Raw genomic sequence first — 27,546 nt, forward strand, 5'->3', positions numbered from 1 at the left:
TCTATATTGCAATTAAAAACCTGTGGCTGGCCCATGTCAGCTGACTGGGGCTCAGGCTACAGGGATGTAAAATTACAGTGTAGGCATTTGGGCTCAGGCTGGATCCTGAGCTCTGGGACCATCCCTCCTCGCAGAATCCCAGAGCTTGGGCTTCATCCAGAGCTTGAATATCTACACTGCAATTTTACAGCCCGGTTGCCTGAGGCCCACAAGCTTGAGTCAGCTGACTTGGGCCAGCTGCTGATGCTTAATTGCAGTGTAGACATACCCAGACTCTTGCAAAAACCTTTTAATTAGGAACAAGCTACAACAGCAGGCCCACAGCTGAGGGCAATGCGCTGTGCTGCTGTTGGATGAGGCCTGTGTGGATTCCCACTCTCAATTATGCTCATTAAATCATTTGGTAATGGTGCCTGCAGTGTCAGCAGCAAGGTGCCATGCGTGAGAGGAGGGGCTGACGCTTTGAGAAGGTGAGAGATGAGGGTGGGCTCACTGTGATATGCAAACATATGGCCAATGTGCAGTCCAGGGGACCGGATCAAAAGCCTGCTGGAGTCAATGGGAGACTTTTTCCATTGACTTGGATAGATTTTTGAATCCGCATTGGGGGGGGCATAGTGAATGGAGACAGGGCCCAGAGATGCCATTTTTGCATCCACCCTGGACATTGTTTGTTGCTCTGTTGACCTGCTTACTTTGGATTTCGCCTTTCCCCCCCCTCCATTTTTATCATTTAGTTGCTCTGTCATCTTATCCCCTATGGTTTTGTTTGATAATTTGACTTTTGCACCCCTGAATGGTGAAACCCATTTCCTCTCTAGCAGGCTCCCTTCCAGTAGATAAGCAAATAATTTAACTGCTAATTCTGGCTGCATTTCAGTGCACAGGAATTGCGTCTAGCAGTCACGTTTAAGCAACTTGCTTCTGCTGAATTTTCATTGGCCTTTCTGAGTGTTTTATTTTTCACTGCTCTCTGCTCGACCTCCTTTCCTTTTTGCCCTAGCGCGTGCTGCTAAGCTTGGAGATCGAATTACTTTCTCGTCCCTCGGACTGGTCTCTAAGTTTACAGGACATTGATGGGGCAGCACTGGGAAAGCTTGCAAGCCATCCACTGACTACCCTGTACTTTGCTCAGTAAATAACAAGAGCTTTGTTGTGGTATGCACAAACAGCCTTGTGCTGGGGTGGTGCAGTTCCGTACTGCCCCAGTGGGAGCGCCAGGAAGCTTTGTGCACCAGAGAAACATTGATTTCGGAAGTTCCATGCCATGTATGGAAAGTTTGCCCACTGCTGCACCTCTTCTGAGGAGGGGTTGAGGCACGTGCTTTATTGTGCAACTGCTGGACTCCAGTGTGGAGGAGCTTCAGCTCCTCTCTCTTTGCCCCCTTTGATTCCTCAGGGGGCACACAAGGGGAGTCGTTTCTGTGCTCTGTTGGGTACAGGGCCTGCAATTGTGGCTGGCTCCTGCATGGCTGGTTGGTGTGTGAGATAGATTTATGTGCAGAGATCAGTTAGTCTTGGCTTTAGCTGCAAGTGCTGAAAATTTGATGCCTTTTGGGACCATCAAGTTTGTGTTAGTAACCCCCAGTGTTTAAATAACTACCCCATATTTGACCCACCTTATTATGGCCATCACAGTCACTTGACACAGTTGCACAATGGCAAGACAATTGTGGTATCCATGCAGTGAGTGAATGTGTAACTCTGGATATAGCCTAGTAACGTGTTTTTGTTCCAACTCCTTGATCCCCTGTCCTAAAGTATTGATTTAGCATACTGTAATTGAGTCTTTGATCCTGAGCAGTGCATGATTTATATTTCATTTAATTGTTGCTTTTAAAGATTATCATGTTGTGTTAAAGGAAAATGGAAGATTCTTGAATAATAAAATATTCAATGACAACATTGTTTAATATATTTGAAAGTCATCTATGATTTGCATAGATTCAGGAACGGTGAATTTAATATAGATATAGGCGTGGTGAATTTGCTATTGCAGTAAGTTCCATTGTGTTTTAACAATTAAGAAGTGCTAAGAGGTTTTAATAAAAACTGTTGCAGAAATTTACACAGCCAGGCACAGAACTTACCCACCCATCTTCCATTTAAAATAGTGGAACATGTCACTGAATCCCCTGCACGGCTTGGAAAATTTCAACTTGGAATTCTTCCCCGGAGTTATGCAAAAGCTTTTAAATAGCTGTGAGCTTGGATTCCACCATCCTTATGCCAGTGTATTACTGCACAGTGGAGGGGGAAATGTTTACTTAGCTATATTTTTCAGTCTATTATCAACAGGGAATTAAGATATAATTAATAAGGTTACAAAAGAAGGTTATGGTAGGGCAAAAATGTTTCCTTACAGGCAGTTTTGAAAGTAAGTTGTGTGTGTGTTTTTAGCATCAAATGATACTAAAACGGGCATCATTAACATTTGGTCCTTTTCCTGGGTTTGCCACCGTCCTGCTGGGTGACCTTGAGCAAGTCACTTCACCTCTGTGCTTCTGTTCCTCTTCTCATTCTTTGTCTAGTCTAGTCTGTTGTTGTTGTTGTTTTTTTGCATTACCACAGCAGATTGTCGGCTCTTAAGAGAAGACTATCGATATCCATAGTGAGCAACAGTGCCTAGCACAATGGGTTGCCATCTGAGTTGGAGCCTCTAGGCACTACTGTACTGTAAATAATCTTGACCTTTCCCTTGCCGTTGGTATTTACATTGATATATATTTAGAGTAGAAAGATTCCCATTGTTTAATGAGCTTTAGATCAGACCAGTGAGCTTTATTTACCAGATTTTAGTGGTGTCCAGAGAATATTAATGTTGCATGTTATTAAAAGGATCACCTTTCCCCTTTGTTAGAATGGCCAGAAGTGGATAGAAGATTGCAAACCATATTCTTGCATATAGCTGTCTAATTTAGAGTGTGCTCTTTGTATAAAGGGGTTTGATGTGCAAAATCCCTTAACAGTTCTATAAGAAGCTTCACAAACTCTGATGATTCCATTAAGGTTTTACAGAGAGGCCTATATTTAGTGTTCTCTAGTGGAACCATGTAACAGATTAATTAAGATCTGCACATGACCAACACTAGAGCTGTGTGAAATATTCACTGTGAAATTAAAAAAACCCACAACATTAAAATGTGCCTCTTGTTTCCCACCTTGCAGAGCTTGTGCAAAAATGCAAGGCTTTCTGCAAAATTGTTTTTATCGGTGAATGTTCTGCAGAGCCAGCACAGTTTTTTAGAATTTTTATCTGGACGTCAGTGCAAATTTCCAAGCTAAATTTCCTGGGGTGCTTTTCAGTCTTGAGCTGGGTGGGTTGGGTGTCAGAGTGTGGTTGAAGTCCCATGATGTTTCTTGAAATTCCTGATGATATAGGTCTGCCCCATGGCACTAGGAGAATAAAAAGAGCTCAACTGAATCCATTTTGAATGGTTGCATCAAGCTTGTGTGGGAGGAAGTGAGTGAGACAATACTCATATCATCATACACCTTCAAAGATTGAGAACTGAGGAAACAGACCAAGTATTGCCCTTGCAGTCCTAGAAGCAGCATAGCTATTATTTAAATGGGAAGGTGAAATTACTGCTTCATTTTTGAATCACAAGTATTCAGGGAAAACTTTGAAAATGCAAAATAATCTATGGTCAAGATTTTTGAAAACAGGTGCCTAAAATTAGGCTCCTGAATCCAAATTTTGTCACCTAATTAATAGGTCTGATTTTACAAGTCCTTGGCATGCAGCAGCTCCCAATCTCTAAGATTGCTTTAATTCATTAAATGGGTACTTAGCACTTTTTTGAACATTTGATTACTAATGTAGGTGCCTAAATATAAACTTTAGCCCAGTTTTATGCATCCATTTTTTAAAAAGTTTTGGGCCCCATTCTTTTATGTTGGAAATCCATAACCAAAACCACGTCTGCTAATCCCATTGCTAGCTTTTACGGAGCTTGAACAACAGCTGTATTTGGCTGATCCTTTATAAGTAAAAATGGTCTTGTATAGGTGAGTAGGTATGGTCCTGTAACCAAACAGTGCTCTGCTGGTCACTCGGCTCTCCCCAACCCATACTGGCCTATGCTGATTCCGTTGCACCACTTCAGAAGGGGTACCTCTACTTCTTCAACTCTGAATGAGTGAAGAAGGCTGTTTAATTCATTCTACACTAAGCCTCCTTTAGGGTCTTTTTCCAGATTACTTCTTCCTGAGGTGCCTCAACAGGAGCACTCATAGCCTTCCCCTTCCGGTTTGGGTTAACTTCAGTAACAGCAAAGTTTGTTGGTACAGGGTTGAAAGTAAAGAGGAAAATTTAATACGCATTAAGCATTCTATAGGCACAGTGGACCAAATTCACTCCCTGGAGTAACTCCATTAACTCCACTGGGAGTTGCACTAGAGAAAATTTTGGCCTAACTACTAGACAAGTCATTGTGGGAAGCATAGCTAGTTGGGCACTGAGCTTGCATCCAGATAATATTGACTGGTCAGAAAGTAAATCCCTCTCTCTCTCTTTACTGGTGCTTTCCCCAGAATTTTCTCCATGCATGTTTACATTGTATTGGCTCTTTGCTCATAAGGACTAAAGCAAATAAAAATTAATAACATGCCCTGCATTTCTGTGTTGTCTTATCCAAAGGGATCCCAGAAAACTTTGCCCACATAAACTCAACTGGTGTTAAGTCAATGTTTCTGTGAAACGACAACAGTTTACATCATCTGAGAATCTGCACACAAATTCACCGGCCACTAAAATACAGTGACGTGGGGTAAACATAGTAACTGTTCAATGACACACAACAACTACACAATAACTAAAGACTGGAAATTGGGACAAGCATGCCTTGTCCAAATGAAACTACAGGGAGGAGTTTAAGTGGATGGAAAGTAGTTACTCAAATTGAATGTGACTTGAGTACAAAGAATGAAATCCATCCCTTTGGTGTGTGCTGCTCAGGTGGTACAAAAGGGCCAGATCTGAGTGGTAATGGCCAGCTGGGAATTCTGTTTGCACAGAGAAAATCTGTACTAGTGTAAAACTGCTGTAGCTGGCTCCTGCACCAGCTGCCAACCCACTCCCAGTGTAGGAGAAGGAAGGGAGCATGGCAGTAGAGAGCTCCACTATGCCTATCGTCCACTTGCCTGGGGTCCATTTAAGGATCCTATGTCACTGGCATGTCAGCCCCTTTGCTTCTCTAAACCTTGTCAGATGTAGAGGTCTAAACCCTAACTGATACCTTGATAGCCCTCCTTCCCTGCCACCTCTCTGGCTGTCGGAGGTAATCTGGCCAACAACCCTACAATTGTGGAAACTGCAATGGATCTTAAATGACTACAAATGGGCCACCGCTTTTTGTTTTTCCGTCTCCTCAAAGAAAGCACCACACAGTTCTAAAACTAGCATTCTGTGTGGAGAGGAAGCCTCAAGCTGAATGAACTTAGACTCAAAATTTGTAATGAAGTAGACTCTCTGGAAGATGAAGTCCACTGGCTGAGCAATACAGAGAAACCTATCACTGTTCCAACCTTCTGGTAATTACAATTTCAGTTCAATGTACCGTAGGTTCTACCTCTTAATCTTCCAGAGAGGAAGTTTCTCAAGAAAATTAAAATTTCTCTCCTACTCTCTATTGCCTGAATGGTCTGGAAGATTTAAAACAAAAAATAATCGTTTTCAAATTGTTGAACCCTCTGAGTGCAAGTCGTCAGCTTCTGCTTAACCATTTTATAGAGACATATGTCTCTTGGGATCACTTAGCAAGAAAATATTTTTTAAGTTTGCTCAAGGCCACTTGAGCATATTCAGCTGTAACTGCAAAAATAACTCTATCCCTCCCTATAATCACCGCCAACTGATAGCACTTCAACCAAATGATCATCAAGAACTGTGCAGGCATATTTTCTGTAAACTAAGGGCATGATTCTTCTCACTTACACCAGTTCTATGTCAGTGTAACTCCATTGGCTTTGGTGAAGTTACTTACATTGATGTATATCAGCAGTAAGAGGATACTCAGACCTGGGAGGCCAGATCCTCTGTAAGTGTAAGTCGAGTTTCCTCCATTGACTTTAATGGAACTATGCCAATTTACATCAGTCAAGGATTTGGCCCTAGATGTTTTTTCTTGACCATTAGTGAACAATGGATTTATGAAGTTTAAAGTTTTTACTTAGACACTTATTTGCCCCTATTTTGTCATGGCATTTTGAGGAACGGTTTATAAGGTGAATGCTAATGGTTCGTTTTAGTGTGTGAGAACCTATGAATATAGGGCTGATCTGGAATACACACACACACTTACTACTTTTCCAAAGAAGGATGCGCTTGCCTATTATTTACATCAGTTTGAACAGTAGAGGAATAAAAAGGATACTTTTGTTGGAAGACATTGGGCCACAATATCTAGAACAGGAATGACAGCAGAACGTTGTGGCTTACAGCAGCTCCACTGAAATCTAACCAAAACCTGGGTAATTGCGGGGGAGTGGGCTTAAAAATGTCTGAGTAATTCGGGGCTTGAGCCAAAGACCACTTGAGTCAACTGAAAGAGTTCCATTCACTTCAAAGGCCTTTGGATCATGTCTTAGGATTCCTGAGTGAATTTCCCAACTTCATGGTTTCAATGTATTACACAAAATGGTGTAGTGTGAAGGGGCTGGAGGGGTTTTGTGTATAAAGCATAGCTCCCAAATTCTCAGTGGCTACTCAAGGGACACTTTTGTGGGATAAAGTGAGTGAAGTGAGCTTTTTTCTGATAACAATACTTCCACCCTAGGATCATAAGGGGCTTTCATCTACCTGTCAGGTACATTAGTATTAGTATCCTCATTTTACAGATTAGTAAAGCTGAGGCAGAGGAAGCTGATTTGATTTTTCCCAAGGTCCCATGACAAGTCAGTGGCAGAACAGGAAATGAAACCCACCAGACTTGACTCCCCGCCCCTAAAATCTTGTGCATTAGCCACAACACCTTTCTTCCTGTATTTGTCGCTGAAGTGTTTCCTTCCCTTTCCCTAGATTTTGTGCCTAATCTCTCTCCCATCTCCTTTTCTTAATGGTTGTTTTTCCTTTGCTCTCACCTGGTTCTTTCCAAGCCTTTCCTCTCCCTCATCCCTTTCCAATGACCTTTTCTCAACCATGGTCCAGTCTCACTTTTAGTCCTCTCTGTCCCTGAATTTATTTTGTAACTTCTCTGTTCCCATCTCTCTCACAACATGGCTGCCTCGGGGGTAGAATTTGCTGCTGTTTAGGGCCAAAAAGCTGCAGTGCAGGTCTATTCTTTTCCACTGCTTGTCCCACTGTGCTGCATGGAGTGAGACCCAATGTAGGTGAGGGAGTCACCAGAGGGAAGGGGAAAGAAAGCTTTGCTGTCTACTCATAAATCTTGTGGGTAGCCACTAGTAACTGGGAGGAAGAGCTGAAAGGAACACCTCATTCACTGCCTGCTGCCCAGTGCAAGAGTGACATTTCAGCTGGCATGAGCTAGATAGTAACAGCAGAGGCAAGTGTGACTTTCACTCTAGATTAGAGTTGCTCAGGAATTTCCCATTGAAATTATTTTTTTTTTTTGACAGAATACTCCACAAAATTGAATTTTTCCATGGGAAAAAACTTCAATTTTACAAAAATTATTCGATTTTTCTGTAAGAAAAACAAAATATTTCATTTTAGTTCAATTTAACAAACTGAAAGAGACATTTAATCAGTCAGTTTGACATTAAACTGCAGTGGCCAAAGACGCCACAGTGCTTTGTGGGAGGTAGGGTGCTTTGTGCCCCCATTCTCTCCTATGGCTCCTTGGCCAGACTACATCTCTCATAATGCACCTTGGTCTCCTCTCTGACCAAGCTGCAGTGCATCATAGCAAATCTAGTCCATAGTGTTTTTTTCCAATCCATGTGTGAAAAATCACTTTCCCTACAAACTGCTCTGCTACTGCTAAATCCCAGCCTTACCTGCTATCTCTGCTTGAAGTTTCCTGACTCAGAGAGAGAAGAAGGGGGGAAGATGTGCCCCAAATTCTCCTTTCATCACACAGAGTAGCCCATCTTTTAGATCTTTAAAATAGAAGTGGAGAATGAGGTATAGGGACCAGTCCTGTTTTGTTAGGTCGTTACATAAGACAACTCAAGAACTTTGCCAGCTCTAATTTCTGATGTTGTATGTCACATTACGCTGAACTTTTTCCTGCCAGCGTTTAATACAACATCCTTACATGACAGATGCAGACCACAGGAGTGAAAAGAGGGAAAATGTGTAGAATATTAAAGGGAGAGAATTTTCTTCTCTGTGGTGTGTATTTTCCTTCTCTTGTCTTTAATCCAACCCTACATCTCACTCAACAAGCATGCACTATGCTGGACAGATGGATTGGTGGGAGCACATGGGAGTACAGCTGTTTGTGCATGGCAATCAGATTTTTGCAGTATTTACTAGCTAGTCAGCAGTCAGACTGGAAATAAAATAAATAGTTGGAGGTGCAGGTTCAAGATCATATATGGCTGTTTCACAGAAACAGAGAGAGCATGTCTGTGACCTCTAGCAATGAGAAATTAGTGAGAAGGGGTCATTACAAAGGCCTACTGATCCCTTGCATATTAATTTCTGTATGAGATTGTCCATCCTTTACCCCAAGTGCTTCTCCTCTTCCTCCCTGACATGTGCCATGATTGACTCTGCTCATGCTCATTTAAAGCATGCTGCATGTAGTGTACCCTGTACTGAGGATGCATTTAACTTGTTTTACTGATACGCTAAGAATTCAGCCCAACTCAGGGAAAGTCAGTGTTTAAACTTTCCCCAGGGGTAAGTTATCCCATAACCTCCCAGTGCACGGTTTCTGGCAACTTCCTCAGAAGCAGCTGATACAGGCCTCTGTCAGAGACAGGATACTGGACTAGGTGGAGCATTAGTCTCATCCAAAATAGCAATTCCTACATTTCTCAGAAGGCTGGAGCTGAAGTCCAGAAGCCTTGCAATAAACTGGAGCTAGTCAAACCATTTCAGATCAGTACAGAAGGTCTGTCTTTTCCCCAGAAATGTTTGCATTTTTTTACTTTGGTGTGGTAGGTTTTTTTTGGGTTTTTTGGTAAATACACTCTCATCTTTGGTCTTAATTTTCCTTTCCCGGTCACCTTTGTATCCTCTCCTCATGTTGACACGTGACGGTTAACATTTTTTTTTAACTCCCATGCATCAAGATGAAACTATACCCTGCAACTGATAAAAGCTTTTCCTGTCTGCAACTGCGTTTTAGTCTAAAACGAATCCTAATAGATTGCAGACTGTAATTTTGAAAAATGAGGATGTGGTTAATATGGTTAAAGCCACTTGAGAAAGAGAGGGCCCTTTTCAGAAGAGTTGTATTGCGTTGCATCGTTTAAATCCCTAATACATTCACAACTCATACAAGGTCACAGTTCCCTTAGTGTAGTATAGGGCACATTGGGACATCTCAGCTGCAAAGCACTAAAGGGCTATTAAACAAGCAGAAGAACCAAAGGAGTGTTTCCCATTTCTATTCCTCAAGAAAAAGGAATGATATGTTGCTCATTCCACAGAAGATAATGCTGGTACAACTTATGGGAGAATTACCCTATCATGCCTGGCTTCCAATGCAGCAGGGTAGAGTAGAATGTAGGGCCTCTTTCTTCCACCAGAAGATGGCTAAAGATGAGGGAGGGGTCCTATTAGGTGGACAGGGTTAGTAAAACTCACTAGCTTTGAGTCTCGCCAACTTTGCATCTGTCTAATCTAGATGCCCGCCACCATAGTATCAGAACATTTAGTGTGCTTCAAATTTGCTGTGGGGGGGTATAGATTTGGACTTTCAGAAAGCATTTAAAACAAGGTCCCTCACCAAAGGCTTTTCAGCAGAATAAGGAGCCATGGGATAAGAAGGAAGGCCCTTTCATGGGTTAGTAACTGGTTAAAAGATTGGAAACAAACAGGATGAATAAATGGTAAGTTCTCACAGTGGAAGATGTAAATAGCAGGATCCCCCAAGGATTTGTCCTGGGACCACTGCTGTTCAACATACTCATAAATGATCTGGAAAAAGAGGTAAACAGTGAGGGGGCAAACTTCGCAGACAGTACAAAATTATTTGAGATGGGTAAATCCAAAGCTGACTGTGAAGAGTTACAAAGTGAATCTCGCAAAACTGAGTGACTGAGCGAGAAAATGACAGGTGAAATTCAATCTTGATAAATACAAAATAATGCACACTGGGAAACATAATCCCAAAACATAATCCCATGCAAAATGATAGGGTCTAAATTAAAGAAAAGATCTTGGAGTCATTGTGGATAATTCTCTGAAAAACATCTGCTCGACCTGTCGCAGCAGTCACAAAACTAATACAATCTTAGAAACAATTAGGAAAGGAATAGATAATAAGACAAAATATCATAACGCTTCTATAGAAATCCATGGTACACCCACACCTTGAATACTGGGTGCAGTTCTGGTTGCCAAAAAAAAATTAGAATTAGAAAAAATACAGAGAAGGGTAACAAAAATGATTAGGGTTATAGTACAGCTTCCACATGAGGAGGGATCAGAAAGACTGGGACTGTTCAGCTTGGCAAAGAGATGACTAAGGAGGGGGTATGATAGAGATGTATAAAATCATGAATAGTGTGGAGGAAGTGCGTAAGGAAGTGTTATTTACCCCTTTTCATAACACACAAACCAGAGGTCACCCAATGAAATTAATAGGCAGCAGGTTTAAAACAAACATAAGGAAGTTCTTCTTCACACAATGCGCAGTCAATCTGTGGATCTTGTTGCCAGGGGATGCCATGAAGGCCAAAAGTATAACTGGGTTCAAAAAAGAATTAGATAAATCCATGGAGGATAGGTCCAGAAATAATTATTAGCCAAGATGGTCAGGGATGCAACCCCATGCTCTGGGTGTCCTTAGCCTCTGACTGCTAGAAACTGGGACTGAACAAGAGGGGTGGATCACTAAATACATTGCCCTGTTCTGTTTGCTCCCTCTGAAGCATCTATCACTGTCGGAAGGATACTGCACTAGAGGGACTTTTGGTCTGCCCCAGTATGGCCGCTCTTATGATTTTAGGTGACTTCAGAACTGTAAACGAACCTGACGGGACAAATGTTTGTAAACTGAACTCACGGTCAAAGCTGGCTGAAACAAGGTGAACCCAAGCTCATGGGTTTCATGCAGCAATATTTTGCAGCTTCACGTTACCAAAGTCATAAATTCTATACACATACAAAACCCTTGGTGTATAAACAGCATCAAAGCACAGTTAGAGATCGCTCTGAGATTAAATAGTGTTTAACAGTGAAATAAATTCTCTTTCTTGGCAAACCTCTTGATGCTTGCCATGGCTTTTCTGCTGACTCTGTCTGTTGTGGAAGGTCATGCAGGCTTAGGTAGTAGAGCAATAATAGATTCCAAGTGTAGTACATTTCAGAGTATTTGTATGCACATAGTCAGAATCCACTGAGCATTTCAAAAGATCTAATAATGCATTACAGCCCTACTTTCCCATAACTCTGTAGACTCTTGCAGTTTTGCTGAACACAATGTACACAGTTATCTGTAGACTCAAAGGATGTGAATTTTCAAGCCAATACACAGATTTAGAAACAATTCCCACTTGTGTCATCAGGAATCAGAGTCAAACCAGTGTGCACTGCTTTGAAAATACAGCTGCAGAGGCTGAGGAAGTGCTTTGGGATTAGGACACTACAGTGGGATTAAAGATCTGGGTTCAGTTCTCAGCTTTGTCACAGACTCCCTGTATGTCCTTGGGCAAATCAGTTAACTTCTCTGTGTCTTAGTTACCAATAGTAAAATGGAGATGATAGAACTTTCTTTGTCCCTCGCTTTGTCTGTCTTGTCTACTTGGAGTGCAAGCTCTCTGCATGTGTGCCCAGGACCTAGCACAACAGGGTCCCAATTTTGGTTAGGACCCCTAGGCACTAAATTAATACAAACAACAAATAATATTAAGTTAGATGTTGGCTATAGTGCTGGTTGAGAAACAGAATTTCCATCCTTCCGGAAGTTCTGAAATTTTGGGGAAAAACATCATACTGGATCTGTTTGAAAAGTCGAAAATGCAAAAATATTTAGTGGAATGGAAATTCCAAAATATTTTGACTAGGAAACAGCAAAACAATCTTATTGAGATGTTTCAGTTTTATGATGACAGTGTTTTATTTTGATGCCGAAACATTATATGCTATAAATATTATATTTCATAAATAGAAAATATTAAATATATGTAAATATAATAAGATGGAAAGTTAAATTAAGTCAAAACAAAACAATCATGGAAATGAAACAGGAAAATCAACATGAAATACTCCATTTCAATTTCAATATTTTTCAATTGAAAATTTTATTGAAATTGACACTTTCCTGCAAAATGTTTAGAGTTCAATGAAACAACATTTTCTGATGGAAAAATATTCCATCCACATTTTTTTGACCAGTTCTTCTTCGCTGTTAGTGGAAAGTATCCAAGTATCTTTATACTATTTATTTTTTGGAAATTGAGAACATACGTCCAGAACAATTTGATATATCAAAAAACCCAATCTCACCTACTTTCTACTAGAGAAGGTGCCATACCAAAACCTTAGATCTAAACGTCTTCAAACTTTCAGTAGGTTCAGTATGCAAACCCAAATTGGTATCTGGCATTCATCTGGCTTTTGCTGTTCACTCCTTTCTCCACAATGGTCCAACACAAATCCTGTATCTAAGCCCACAGACATTTAGGACATAGGGCTTTGAAATCCTGATCTGCTAGGATCAATCTCTTCTATTTAATATATTCTTGACCCACCTGCTCCTGTTCATGTAATTTCATTGCATTATGTTTTGATTTTTATAAGTGAAATCTGATTGTGACAAAATTCACTGTGCAAACCTCACTGTGCGACTTTCCGTCCTAGGCACTTCACCTCTGTTTTCCATTCCATTGCAGCCCCTTTATGCTGTTAATTGAAACACTAACACTAAACACTAAGGCCCTGATCCTGAAAGCAGATCCATGGAGTGTGCCCATGTAGAGTTGCTTGCAGGACTAGGGCCACATTTTGCATTGTTTTTAGCATCCTAGCAGCTTAAATCTGCTATTCTACACTAAACAATATATGGTCCAATATCCATACTATACATGCCTGAACTTCATGCTTTCACTTGTCCAGCATCCCTCTGCTTTCAGCCTGATATATGATGCCCGTCATTTTTCTGTTGATAGTTCTGGGGGCAGCAAATTTCCCTGTTCATCTTTGCCAGAGTAAGGAGCAAATATACCAGCCACAGGATTCTCTGTGGGAGTAAGAATTATTAATAGGGAGGAAAAGGAAATAAGAGTTTCTGTTCTAACATTCATTTTCTGTAACATTATTTTAGTACCAACAAATTTTGTTCAAGTCATTTAGAAAGGTGATTTTAAAATTTTTGCTTAGTGTTTTGAAACTACAGCTTCACGTGCATCTGTTTTGCCTTTTGACCTGGTCCTGGAAGTTCCAGTGTCAGAAGCAGTAGATGTTCATTTTAAACAAAATAAAACAAAACTACAAAGCAAGCCAAATCATCGGCTGGTGTAAATCAGCATAGCTCCATTATCTTTAGTGCAGCTATGCTAATTTACATCTCCTGAAGATCTGGTCCAATATTTTTGTGCCTTTCTAAAAATAAGCAATTCATGGAAAAGAAAATCAGATTTGATCTTGGAGGATGAAATATTTAGACGGATGAAATATATTTAGATATCCACCACAGCGGATACAGCCATTTTTGCTCTGTAATCATAATGTGGTGGTACTTCATAACATAAACCATGGCTTTTAAAAGACCTTTATTAAACCTTTTCAGAGTTAGACGGATAATGGCAAACTCAGTTTCTGTGCATCAATTATACACATCCCTCATTGGGATATACTATGTCTCTGGCCTCATATTTCTATTTTCCTCTTAGTTAAATAATCGCCTCATAAACCAGTGCCTATATGGACAGGTAACTTCAAATCTTATTTGTATATACATCTGTTTGATGTCTTATCCTTTTTTCCTCCTGTATTACTAAGGTGGTAATGTGTCTAATGGATAAAAAATTAGTGTGTGAAGCAGAAGAATGAAATCAGAACTGTTGAGTTGTATTCTCAACTCTCACTGACTCTGAACCTAGTCATGTATCTTCTCTGTGCTTTAGTTTATACTTCTATGAAATGGATGTAATAATGTATCCCATAATGTCCAATTTGTTAATTAATGTCTGAACACAATTTAAGATCCTCAGATGAAGGATTCTACGTATGGTATTATTTTCCAAGATTGTGTTTTGTGCAGCCGCTATTCTTTTAATAGGTTCAGTCTCATATTTTTTTTAAATTGTACTACAGTTCTAATATATTCAAAGGACCAAAAAAAAAAAAAACCCCAAACCATACAGTAACAATGACCTCATGTAGGAATCACTTTGACAAGGCACTTTTTTGTCTAATAAATTAATGCAAAGTTGAATTAAAAACTCTAATCTTTATTCTGCTCTGCCTGTACTTATGACCCTGGTTGACCCCTCTCTATTGCCAGTTCTATTTAGTTCTCTGTTAGAATTTTACACTGGATTCTCATCCATTGTATTGTTTGATCTGTGGATTCTTTTTGTGATTTTAAATCTAATATAAATTCCAATCTCGAGTTTCCTATGTTAATTACAAGTACACTGTGCAGAATGATTGCCTTTCAAGGTACTTTATCTTCATATTGGAAATGTTTTCTTTGACATGTGATTATTAGGAAAAGTCTCCAACTAGATAGGAAATTGCTCTGATTGTTTGAGAGGAAGGGGTGCTTCAAGGACAAATCAAAAGCCCCTTTCATTCAGGTTAGATGAGGATCAATTTGTCAAAACTCTGCTTCCTCAGCAATCTGCTTGAGAACAAAGTGAGGTAGGATAGTAACAATAATTGTATCAGATCCTTTGAAGTTCTGATATTCAATAGCAACTTCACAACTAGTCCAGTCACAGTGGTGGTCTATCAGAAAAAGTATGACTAGTTCTAGTTCAATAAGGATCTCACACTGAGACAGTAGTTGACTACATTAGAAGAGCATAAGACATGACCAAGTTTCCATTGATATCCTCTCAGTGGAGGACAGTGGAAAACAGTTTCTCCTCCAAGATCAATGGTATTTCTGGGAGAAAACGTAGCTATCATGCATGCACAATAGAAATCAATATCTAGCTCATATTCAAATTTAGCTAGTTCATCTCTCTACATAAATGCAAGATCATTCACTAGTCCAGTATCTATGGGCTGTAATGTCCCTTTGCAGAAAGCCCTGTGTATGGAGCAATGTGTACTCACACAACTCAAGGAGGAGCTCATTAAGGGACTCAGACATCAGACTCACAATTTCTTCCCTGCTCTCCCATTGCTCTTGGAAGAAGTAATCTGCTAATGGTCCTGACCACTAGAGATTATTACCCCCGTTTTGGCTTAATTGTGCTGCTGGCACGTTGGAAAGGCTGAAGCCAATTCCCTACTCACCTTCGTTTTGTGTGGGAAATATCTGGCACATAGTCCTGGTTCTCCCCACACAGAAGTTGCCCAAATGGAAAATTACCTAATTAAAGACTACTTCACAAATTATGGAAAAACTGAGGTTATATTAATACATTACAAAGTATTTACTGAATAATGATTTAGTTGATTCTATTGGCAGCAATTTTTTAAATCAAATTGCTTCTGTTATTTTGTCCCTATTTAAAACAAAGATATACTTAGCTGCAGCAGAGACTATAATAAGCAGTTAGCAGATACGCTTGTGCTCACACTGGGACCTTGTTACCAAGAGTGAAAACCAATGATTTCTCACTGAGAACAGCAAAAAATAAAGCCTGAGCATTCTAGTCGATTTATGGCTGCATTTCTGAGCATACGCAATGTCAATTTTCCAACTCCAGATCTTGTGCAGGTGTTGCACAGTACTTATAAAAAAATAATTTAGGACCATGCAGCCCAATATAAAGCCCACTGAGGTCAAAGGAAAGATGCCTGCTGGATCTGGTCCTCCATGCAGTATGGTTTAGGGGATCAGGGATTTAAATGAACTGGCATAGTGATGTCTCCTTTTTTAGCCATGCAAGGGGTTTGCCACAGGTATTCCATGCACACGGTAATGTTCACTGTGATCACTGACAGACAGTGCCTCCATTATTGGATGATGCACAGGAAAGGATATCAAAAATGTGGAGAGAATGGTAAGTGCATACCTTTCTCTTGGTGGTAACTCTAGTACTGACATTTCTGCTGCCCAAAATAGCTGCGACCTATATATCTTCAACTGTTGATGGCATAGCACAGTTCTGGCCATATGCCAGAACAGAGAAACTAGTTCCAGTGCCCTGAATATAAATATTATTATTATTATTATTATTAGCACTTACATGGTACTTTTAATCTTTGAAGCACTTTACAAACAGTCAATAATCCCCGTGACTCTCCTGTGTAATAGATACTTATCCCCATTTTACAGGTGGGGAAACCAGGCAGAGAGGTGAATGGCCTGTATTTCAAAGAGTCATTCTGAGCACCTGTGAAAATTAACCCATAAGTGACTTGGCTAAGAGCTACAAAGGAGGTCATTGTATGAGTCAGGATTAGCACTCAGGGGTTCCTGGGTCCCCAGACTATGTTCAGGCCACTGACCTATGTCTCGTGAGGAGTTATACTTATCAAAAGTAACTTTTTTGTTATCAGTTGTTCTGTTGTACATTGGTGTGAAAGACTGGTAGAAAAGCTCTGGATTTGGAATAAAACTTCTTTGTTACCCTGGGGGAAAAGTTAGCACAGCTAGAAGAAAACATTCGGATACTTTGTTTGAACAACATACCTCATGTGCACTTTCTAAAAGGCCCATATGTAACCACCATTAAGATTAATGTTACAAATAAATAATAGTGAATAGCAGCTGAACAAGAGCAGTTGAAGACAGTTACCCTTTTAACCTTTCCCAGCCCCCAAGCCTTCTCTAATGCTTATTTCCATGTTATTTCACTGACTGGTATGGATTTCTGTTAGCTAATTCTTTATTAATAATCAATAGCCGCAATTTAAACATATACTGATTTGCTGACTTTAGATATTGTACTGAACACAAGATAAATACACTATAGATATACACTACAGTCCTTACATAAAATTCCTGTTGAAATCAACAGGACTGATGATTACAGGACTGGGCCCGTTGGTTGACTTCATCCCACAGTCCCACAGAAGGCAGATGGTGATTTTTATTGCGATATTAGAGACAAGACAATGATACTCTCTTCAGCACCCTTGCTCTGGAGCAGTGATACAGGTAAAATTCCCTTTGGCTCAATTGAAGCTTTGCTTGAGAAAGGGATTATAAAATGAGGTCCTCAGTAATTAGATAGCTAATTGTGAACAAACACACATATGTACATATATTGTTTGGTCAGTCAAATATATATATTGTTTTTGCTCAGAAATGAGAGGCTTTAAAGCTAGTGGGTATAGTTTACAATTTTCACGCTAATATAGAAAAAAGATTATAGCAAGTATATTTTGAGTTTTTATATATTTTGGTGTCAAGTGCTTTCCCTTGAAGAGAGCTAAAATTGAAATAAAAATAATATAAATTTTATACTGGATAACATTACTAGGCTTCAGGGAAGAGTAAATGTAAGTTATTTGACCATGAGGATAACTAGAATTCTGGTTTCTTAAATATTCTATCAAAGTATTTTAGGGCTCAGTTCTGCCAGATGCTGAGTATTCTGGTCCTGATCATCTCAAGCTCATGTTTAACTTTATGGAGACCAATTAGCTTTAATGGTGCCACTTCTGTGTTTTAAAGTTAAGATGTTGCTTAAATCCTCTATCGCCCATTCCCAGCTTCAGGCAAACAGAAGTTCCTGCCTATCCTGGCTAATAGCCATTGGTGGACTTATTCTCCATGAACTTATCTAGTTCTTTTTTTGAACCCCGTTCTAGTCCTAGCCTTCACAACATCCTCTGTCAAGGAGTTCCACAGGTTGACTGTATGTTGTGTGAAGAAATACTTCCTTTTTTTTGTTTTAAACTTGCTGCCTATTAATTTCATTTGGTGACCTCTAGTTTTTGTGTTATGAGAAGGAGTAAATAACACTTCCTTATTTACTTCACACCAGTCATGATTTTATAGACCTCTATCATATTCCCCCTTGGTTGTCTCTTTTCCAAGCTGAAAAATCCTAGTGTTATTAATCTCTCCTTATATGGCAGCTTTCCATATTCCTAATCATTTTGTTGCTCTTTTCTGTACCTTTTCCAATTCTGATATATATTTTTTGACATGGGGCGACCAGATCTGCACACAGTATTCTACATAAATTCTATATAAATACTCCATAAATGTATGGAGTTATAAAGTTGTGGTCAGTATTCTATCTGTGGGGTTAAAAAGAGGCAATGTGATATTTTCTGTCTTATTATCTATCCCTTTCCTAATGATTCCAGACATTCTGCTAGCTTTTTTGACTGCTGTTGCACATTGAGTGGATGTTTTCAGAGAACTATCCACAGTGACTCAAATATCACTTTCTTGATTTGTAACAGCTAATTTAGACCCCCATCATTATATATCTATAGTTGGGATTATATTTTCCAATCCACATTACTTTGCATTTATCAAGACTGAATTTCATCTGCCATTTTGTTGCCCAGTCACCCAGTTTTGTAAGATCACTTTGTAACTCTTCACAGTCTGCTTTCAACTTCACTATCTTGAGTAGTTTTGTATCATTTTGGTAGAACTGCATGCTCCCTGAAAGCCAATATTGTCTGGACGCATCCTCCTAGAGCTTTTGGAATCAGCAGTGTTTTATCTTTTCTCCTTGTAAGTTGGAGGTTTTCAGGTTTAAACACCATCCCATTTTATTATACTAATTTTGGAGTTGAGGAAGCCATGTTCAGAGTTGGCTCTTTTTCAGGTTCAGAGAAGGCTTCAGTTCTAAAGTGGGATTAGGCCTTTGGTACTGGTTTCACTTTGGATGTGAAGGGACTAAAATCTTGTAAGCGATTTTTTTTGAAATTTTTATTGAACTGGGGAAGGAATCTCATGAGATCAACTATTCTCACAAGATTTCTGAATCAAAACAGAGGACCCTTTCTAATTTTGGATCTGACCTAGGAGTAAAACTGTAGTAGGGATGGTGTTGGAGTTGGTGATTCAGCTGCAAACCTCCCTGAAATTAAATTGATTTGCATTTGAAGTACTGCTGGTTTTTCTGTTTTTTTTTTTTTTTTTGGGGGGGGGTGTCTATCTCTAATTAAAATGACAAAGTGGCAGTATTTTTGTAATAAAAGAATAGAATCATAGAAGATTAGGGTTGAAAGGGACCTCAGGAGGTCACCTAGTCCAATCCCCTGCTCAAAGCCTGACCAACCCCAACTAAATCATCCCAGCCAGGGCTTTGTCAAGCCCCACCTTAAAAACCTCTAAGGATGGAGATTCCACCACCTCCCTAGGTAACCCATTCCAGTGCTTCACCACCCTCCTAGTGAAAAAGATTTTCCTAATATCCAAACTAGACCTCCCCCACTGCAACTTGAGACCACTGCTCCTAGTTCTGCCATCTACTGCCACAGAAAACAGCCTAGTTCTATCCTCCCAGGCACCTCCTCTCAGGTAGTTAAAGGCTGCTATCAAATCCCCCCTCATTCTTCTCTTCTGTAGGCTAAACAAGTCTAGTTCTCTCAGCCTTTCCTCATAAGACATGTCCTCCAGCCCCCTAATCATTTTTGTTGCTCTCTGCTGCAGGGTGGATTGATTTAAATCAAGTTTCCCCACTGACGATACTTCATATATTTCTTAAACAATGGTGCAAATCTGATCACTAAAACTTGTTCATTTACAACTCAATACAGCATTTTACATCATCTAGGAGGGTATACTTTGTGTCATTTTTTAGATAACTTGATTTTTATTAATTTAGGAAATAGTACATCATACTCATTACCTGTGTCAAGCTGCAGATGCAGCAGCAGTACATTAGGAATGGTAAGAACTAAATCACCCACACAAACACAATAGCACTTCTATTTTATTAAACTAAATCTTAAATGTTACATAAATGTTTCACATTTGCAATTGCAGCAGTCTCCTGAGTTGCTGGCTGACAGCTGTCCTTAAACTTTTTTTTTTTTTTTTTTTAATTTTCAAATTTTATTAACTCTAACAGACAAGTCATCACAACACTAAACGTACGCCGTCCTTAAAACTTCTACATCTAGCTCTCACCTTCTCCACTCTCACTGTCATTTTTATTCATAGACTGAAACAGAAATACGGGTTTTCCTGCTTTTTCAACTCCCAGTCGATTTCTTAGTTTTGAGTGGATAATACCAAACGATGAAAATATTCTCTTTCTGCCTGTAGAGGAAGCTACTGCTGTGAAAAGGTGGCTTAGCAACTGAAGGAACTCTGTTTCAAGGTGCCTGGCTAATGATTTCCACCAATTCAAGGGAGTGACTTTGTTCAAAACATTGTCAGTAAGCATGTAATGGTTCGGCTCCAGCCCTGAAATTTATTATGACCGGCATAACTGAGGAGTGATTTTGAGATGCCCATGCCATGGCAGTATCACCTTCTTTAGAAGTTAGGCATCTACCTTTTTATGGCTGGGGTTGAGAATGCTGGCAAGAAAATGAGGTGGAGTTAGTGCTTGATCCATTCACTTCTTTATTGCCTGCAGTTTAACTTTCTGGTGAGGTATTTCTTTCTTCAATGTCTCTTGAAGTGCTTCCAAATTTCGACAGCATCAAGAATGCAGCAACAATTTCTCTGAAGTTTGTTTAAGGCTATGGATATAGGCTTCAGTAAACTGAGCATATCCTCTATATTCTGCTTTAATCCAATGTTAGATACTTTGGATGAGATACTTCCATCTATTTTATCACGGTTTTCTTCACAAAGTTTTATGAGAATAGGCCAGTTCTTAATAAATTGTTCAAAACAATCAACCACAGAATTCCATTGAACATCTTGAGGTAGAATTAGTTTGGATCCTCCTACTTTCTTCAGTGAAGCTGAAGCAAAATGGTTGTTACGGAAGTATTTTGCGACTTCAGCATTTTCTTTTATTCCTGGAGAAGACGTACTTAAGTCTTTGGCCAAAAGATGCATTAAATGGGCACCGCATCCACAAGTTATTAAGGAGCATCCTTCCGTTTCTTCTTCTAAGTATCTTCTCATCTTTGCCAACATTGAGTGAATAATACCAAACGATGAAAATATTCTCTCTGTGCCTTTAAAACAGTGTCTTAACTAACTCCTCTGCCTTGCTTGGCCCAGCTCCACCACCACATAAGTACAGAACAACAACAATCCTACCCAGCCTGTGTCTTTCTTTGCACATCTGACTTTGGTCTGCTGAGAAGCAGAAACTGAAAGCCCAGAACTTTCAAGAAGCAAGAGCTGGTAGTTAGGCTGGATGGACTAGAGCCATTAATTCATTTTTATGAGCCTGTAAGTGTAGGTTTAGCATGTTTATGATGAGATTTAATTGTAACTGTAACTTTTTAAATGAGAGAGAAATTTAGCATTTTATTGATGATTTAAAAAAAAATGAAAAAAGCCGATTTTAAATTGAACAAAAAAATTGGATTTTTTTTTAATTTTTTTAAAAAAATCATTGATTTTATCCACCCTGCTCCCCTGGACTCTTTCCAATTTGTTCACATCCTTTCTGTAGTGGGAAGCCTAAAACTGGACACAGTACTCCAAATGAAGCCTCACTAATGCTGAATAGAGGGGAATAATCACTTCCCTCGATCTGCTGGCAATGCTCCTACTAATGCAACCCGGTATGCCATTAGCCTTCTTGGCAACAGGGGCACACTGTTGACTCATATCCAGTTTCTTGTCCACTGTAACCCCCAGGTCCTTTTCTGCAGAACTGCTGCCTAGCCAGTCAGTCCCCAGTCTGTAGCAGTGCATGGGATTCTTCCATCCTAAGTGCAGGACTCTGCACTTGTCCTTGTTGAACCTCATCGGATTTCCTTTGCCCCAATCCTCTAATTTGTCTAGGTCAATAGAGTAAAGGCCCTTTTCGGTTTGGTCATGATAGTTACATTTCCTAATTTCTTATGTCTGATAGAGTTTAACCATTGCTATGACCTAGTCTACCCTTCAAAATTAGCTCAGCTTACCTTTATCAGTCAGGGCTCTGATTTCGCACTTGAATGCTGTAGTTAGGCTGAACTAACCCCCAGTGTCCGCGCAGGTGGGTCGATGGAAGAATTCTTCCATTGACCTAGCTATTGCCTCTGAGAGATGGATTAACTACGTCAATGGGAAAACCTCTTCTGTAGATGTAGGAACACCTATGCTACAGTGAAAACAACAAGAGTCCTGTAGCACTTTAAAGACTAACAAATTTAATTTCTGCAGGCATAAGCTTTCGTGGGCTGCAACCCACTTCGTCAGATACAAAAAAGAGAAATCAGATAGGATGTGTGTGTGTGTGTATGTGTATGTGTATAATATACATCCAAGGGTAAGGAACAACAATGGGGAGGGTAGGTGTTAGCAAAGTCCATTCAGTTAGAATAGATGAGGTCTATACACAACCTGTGACATTGAATCACTTGTAGTGTAGACATAGCTTAATTTAGGTTTATCTACATGGGGACGCTCAGGACAATGAATGAAACTAACTATTAACTAATCCAGTTAACTAATGGTGTGCATTTAAAGCAAGTTAGTTAAACTGCATTAAACCCCTATGTGGATGTTTGCATTCAGAATTAAAGTGGCCTTAATTCGGTTTAGATTAATTCACAAAAACTGAAACAAAGTATACAGGTACTAACCATAGAAACTGAAGGTGTTATGTTAGTGATATCCCAGGCTATCCTGATTGCAGACCTTGTTAAATCTTTAACACTTTTAGTGTTATGAGAATTTACGACTAAGGAAAAGAATTATTTTGGTTGCGCTCATGAAACAATAGGCCCAAGAAATGAAGAAATTATGAGTGTATTAAAGCATCTATTAAGTTTAAATAGCATTTTTATGACTCCAGAAGGAGGGAATGGAGCTGGATGGTCCTTCAGAGCCTAAATGTCTAGGGTAGATGATATCCTATGAACTGTTTAAAAAGGTTTGTTTAATGGTTTGGCAAGTTGTGAACATTTTAAAAATAATATTTTGTGGAGCGAGGGCTGGCATGAAATCAAAATCAGTAGAGGATATGAAGCTTACCTTTTACAGTCTCTTAAAAGCCATAAATGTACAACAATAGTATTGAGTCTCAGTGTCAGTGATTTTCATTGTGATAATATGTAAAATTATCTCAAAACATAGTAACACTGGCATTTTTGTCCATAAGAACAGGAGTATTTGTACAGAAGTACAGCAGATGTCACTAGGGATGGGACTGAATCCCAAATCCAACTGACTCCACAAGATGAAATGTGACATTTCAGATCACGATTCAATTTTATTATTTAGGCCCATCTCTAAGCTGGGATTTTCAAAGATGTCTAAGGGAGTCGGGTACCCAACTTCCCTGATGCACCTTTATAAATTCCACTTCTCATGAGACTAAGGGTGAAATCCTGGCCCCATTAAAATCACTGGAAGTTTTGTCATTGATGCCGTTGGAGCCTGGATTTCACCCTAGTCCCGGGATTCTGAAAGAAAAAAGATACAGAGCTGATAAAAATGAACCTATGATGAAAAATACCATCTTAAACATCTATATGACAAAAGGAATAAATCAGTGTGTGGTATCCTGGAGGCCAGGTTAATGCCGGCAGAGCTTTCACTGAATTTAGGATTACAGGATTGGAGGCCATAGAGTAGAAAATTTCGTGTAACCTGGCCTATGTGGTAAAGAGGTCTGCTATATATAGACACGTACCTGTTATATATGAAGTGTTTCCTCAGGATTATCTTTGGGACTTGTCTACAATGTACAATGGCTAGTTTTCTCTGTCTCCTCTCCCCAACTCCATCTTGACTATCTTTAGTCAGTTTTCCTAAGCATGACCACAGTTCTATAATGCCTAACGCTTACAGGAATTCAGATTCCTCTATAGCAGGGGTGGGGAACCTCCGGCCCGCGGGCCGAATACGGCCCGCGAAAGAACTTGATCCGCCCCGTGGGCGGGCGGGAAGTGTGCGCCGCCGAAACCCTGCCGCCGTCTGCCCATTTTCGGCGGCGGGGGGAGTCCGGAGGCGGTTACTGCCCCACGGAACCCTGTGGACACTGTAAAACCGCGCCGCCGAAAGGCGGAAACGGCGGCGGCATTCGGGCGGCGGATACCGCCCCACACGTAACTGTGCCGCCGCCGAATCCCCCCCTGCTGCCGAATCCCCGCCCGCCGCCCGGGCCCCCATCAGGCCCTTGGCAACAAAAAGGTTCCCCACCCCTGCTCTATAGGCTACCTGCAGCACTACATAGCTTACATTTCTGACTACATTTTCAAAAGTGGCCTCTAATTTTCAGTGCCTCAGTTTTGGGTGCATAACATATAATTTAGGCCTTGATTGTCAGAAGTTCTCAGCACCTACATCCCTATCAAAACCAGTAGAAGCTGTGAGGGCACAGCACATCTTGCAATAATGCTCTAGGGACACTTCCCCCCCCCCCCCCCCCCCCCAAACCTGGGTGCTTAATGATAGGTAACTTCACCATCTGAATGAAAGTGGCCTGATTTTCAAAGGCACTGAGCACCCACAAACCTCACTGATGTCAATAACAGGGGCAGGTGCTCAGTAGCTTAGAAAATCAAGCTACTTTTATTTAGGTACCAATATCCTCATATTGCATCAACGGGGGAATCTCTAGTAGTAGTAGTGTCTAGTTCTGGTGTCCACAGTTCAAGAAGAATATTGATAAATTGATGAGTGTTCAGAGAAGAGCCACGAGAATGATTAAAAGATTAGAAAACATGAATTATAATGACAGAGTCAAGGAGCTCAATCTATTTATCTTAACAATGAGAAGTTTAAGTGGTGACTTGATTATAGTCTATAAGTACCTACCTGGGAACAAATATATTATAATGGGCTCTTCAGTCTAGCAGAAATACATATAACACAATCCAATGGCCGGAATCTGAAGCTAGAGGAATTCAGATGGAAAATAAGGCGTAAAGTTCTGACAGGGAGGGTAATTAACCATTGGAACAATTTACTAAGGGTTGTGATGGATTCTCTATCACTAACAATTTTTAAATCAAGATGGGATGTTTTCCTAAAATGTATGCTCTAGGAATTATTCTGGGGAAGTTCTGTGGCCTGTGTTATGCAGGAAGTCAGACAGTATGATCACAATGGTTCTTTCTGGTTTTGGAATCTATGAATATGAATTTAGGTGACTGCCACAGGGTGCCTGACCTTTTAAGGTAGTGATGGGTTCAGTCTCACCTGTGATGGATTAGCTGCCTTCCAGCTGAGGCTGCAGGACCTAATGGAGCACACCTGGTCCTTTTTAAAAGCCATGGAAAAGCTCAGTTTAGAGGACGGGAACAACAGGAAGTGGGTTGGGTTTCTGTGGTAGGTCCTGGAGCACAGTGACTCCCAGGCTGGAGGAGAACTGGGGAGAATTGCAAGGAACAGAGAAACTCCCACAGAAGCCCTAGATTAGTGGAAGACTGCAAAGCTAGGGCAAAAGTCAGCGGAGGGCTAACCCCAGGAGGGGGGTAGTAGAGTGTGTTAGGAAAGAATAGACAGGCCCTCTGGGAGGAAGGGCTGTGCCTGGTCTGAGACTGGGGACAGAAGATTATTTTTTGGTTTGGGGTTTTGCTTGGACCTAAGTTCCCCAGAAAAGGTGGACTCTTACATGACAGAGCGTGAGGTCTAAGTCACCTCAGCAAATGAAGAAGTTGAAATCTGCACATGGTGTTGAAGGCCCAGGAGAGAAACTGAGGCATGGTGTCTGCAGTTGCATGCCATGCCACAAGGGGGTGTGCTCAGAGTCTGCACCCTGCTGCATGCCTCAATTTACATATCCAGGCTTAGAATTTTGGCCTGGTGTGAAAAGTGGAGTACCTAAAACCTGAGACTTGCAAAAGTAAAGGCTGGTTTTGAAAAGTTGGGACTTACTCTCTGCACAGCTTTCTTGTTCACTAACGAGACTGTTTCTGAAAAATTATAGGGAAAGCAGACCCTGGCATCAAGGGGAAGGATATAAAATATTTCCCACTAACAGGCCTTGATATTCAGCAAAGTGCATAAATACAGATATCACCGTAAGCACTTAATGACTTCGCTAGGACTACTAACATGCTTAAAGCTATGCAAGTGCTTTCTGGGATCAAAGTTCCTATCTTTTCTGCTCTATTACAACTGTTCAGTAAAGGCATTTGCAATGACTTTGTGTAAATTGCCATTTTCTAGTTCCCTTTTTAGCATTCACAAACTGATTTCTTTTCAAAGCTCAGTAACAATTGGCCTTAATCTCCTAATGGCCACATGAAAATTTTCACTAGTTTGTCATTCTAAAGGAATACATAAAGACTTTGTTTTAGAACCCCGGGACAACTGGTTCAGTGATTTTTTCCTTGTTGGTCATGGTATCTTCATAATCATCATTTTGTATTTAAGATGGCTCATAAGGTCAGAGAGCTCTTGTTATTTCATTAGAATGAAACTAAGACTACAGATAAGTCATTAAGGAGACTATAAATCCCTATACTTGTGTGTGCGTGCGTGTGTTTTAACAATGATTTATAGTAAGCTCAGCATAATCTCTTTAAAATTTTAAGTAGAGTAAATAGGAACTGCACTAGACACTTCATATCACAGTAGTGTTTCCAGATTCAAGTCAGTGGTTTTACACTAGGCATGAATTTGACCCACTCTGTTGTGGAGTTTGTAAAGTATAAGAGGCAAAAAAGATCTTGGTCTTGATTCCGATTTCACTGTAAATCAGAAAAGCAATCATCTAAAACTAATGGAGTTACACTGCTGTAAAAGTAGTCCAAGAACAGATTTAGACCCACTATCTCCAAATTACGATCATTAGGTGATAGTGTACAGCATATAAGATTTACAGAAATAATATCCCTTTTAACCAACCAGTACCATTTTGCTGCATTTCGGATCACATTGCTCAGTGGAACAGCACTGTATGTTGTGAATATAAATATCTAACAATTTACCAAATACAAGAATAATGTAGGAAGTACAGATGTGGTCTAGTAGCCATATCATGCCATTGCCCCACACATGTAAACAAATGAAAATTTAGCACGGAGACTGAATTTAGGATTGGACCCATATCCATGAGAAAGAACATCGGGCCGAAGTAGATTGTAACATTTTCTACTGTTCGAAATGAACATGTATGTGAAAATGATACAATCAATTTCCTTGCAAGATTGCAAAATGTTTAGAATGCTAAAAATGCACTTTTCCTATATCATTCTTGAACCTAGTTGTGTTGTCATTATAATTATCATGTAAATACTCTATCTGGTCTGGTGAAATGGGTTTATCCTTGAATTTCAATGTTCTTATTTGGCTGTTAACA

The 27,546-nt window shown here is 40.0% G+C and overlaps 1 protein-coding gene across 5 annotated transcripts in view; it reads right to left on the reverse strand.

Annotated features, from left to right (window-relative positions):
• KCNC1 (potassium voltage-gated channel subfamily C member 1) overlaps positions 1–27,546 on the reverse strand; it is a 145,047-nt gene that overhangs the window by 78,230 nt on the left and 39,271 nt on the right. The gene's annotated exons all lie outside the window — the stretch shown is intronic.

Source organism: Emydura macquarii, unplaced genomic scaffold (genome assembly GCF_026122565.2).
Source record: "Emydura macquarii macquarii isolate MOO-44397 ecotype Brisbane River unplaced genomic scaffold, CSIRO-AGI_Emac_v2 contig_587, whole genome shotgun sequence".
In the NCBI taxonomy this organism is placed as follows: domain Eukaryota; kingdom Metazoa; phylum Chordata; order Testudines; family Chelidae; genus Emydura; species Emydura macquarii.